This window comes from Marmota marmota, unplaced genomic scaffold (assembly GCF_001458135.2).
Source record: "Marmota marmota marmota unplaced genomic scaffold, marMar, whole genome shotgun sequence".
Classification (NCBI taxonomy): Eukaryota; Metazoa; Chordata; class Mammalia; order Rodentia; family Sciuridae; genus Marmota; species Marmota marmota.
This window is the reverse complement of record NW_026000139.1, coordinates 555452-556435: the sequence shown is the minus strand read 5'-3', so window position 1 is coordinate 556435 and position 984 is coordinate 555452.

The window sequence follows — 984 nt, the reverse complement described above, 5'->3', positions numbered from 1 at the left end:
CCCAGCCCCAGCCCCAGCCCCAGCCCCTAAATCTCAGCTTCCTGAGTGCAGCAGAAGCCACCAGTGCATTCTGAGGACAGGGGATGGTAGGAGAACAGGCAGCTTGATGGCAGATAATCACCAAAAACAATAGGCCACTGTCTCTCCTTTCCCAGCCTGGGTCACTCAGGCTTCGCCAAGAAGATCCTTTCAGAGCCGGCAAAGTCGAGGCCTGGCCTCATTTGCTCATTACTGTGAGCAGGAGTGGGAGCCACTGGGCAGAGATAACAGGATCTGGGGACAGGCGGTAATTTAACAAATTCTTGGGCACAACCAGCCATTGTTGCAGGTAAACAGGAGCCAGTGACTGACCCAAGCAGGGAGGCCCAGGGACAGGGGGAGAGTGGGGGAGTGTGGAGAGAGGAGATCACACTGTCCCAGCCCCCTGGCAGACAGACACCCCCATCACCCAGTAAGCCCTCCTCTGATTTTCTCCTTTTCCCTCTCCCCTTGAGCTGGCCTCCGTCAGCGCCCCCTGCAGGGTCCAAGACACTGGGGATCAGTGGGACAGCAGCAAAATGTTCCAGGAGTTTGAATGCCAAACAAACAGTTCCTCCTAAGATCAAGTCTTGAGAAGGTTTTTCTTTCTTTCTTTTCCTCCCCCAATCAAGCTAGCTAGCTCCCTCCTCATAAATCCCCTTCATGGTCAAAGCAGGTCCGTGTCTTCTACACAAAGCAAGGAGCTCATTGACCAAAAGTCGGGGGAGGAGAGAAAAGGGGAGGGAGAGGGACTCAGTGACGCTTTGCCATTGGTCTGGAAGGGAAGGGGGGTGTCTCGGAGCCAAATACTAGTTAGAGTTCAGAGAAGCCACCGGGTGGGTCATTGCAACCCTGACTCACCCAATTTGGGCTAGGGGTGGGACCCAGCCCCACCCCAAGCTCTGAGGCATCGAGATTAGTACTTATAGGGAGGGGGTGGTGGCTACTGCTTCCCTCACCAATACG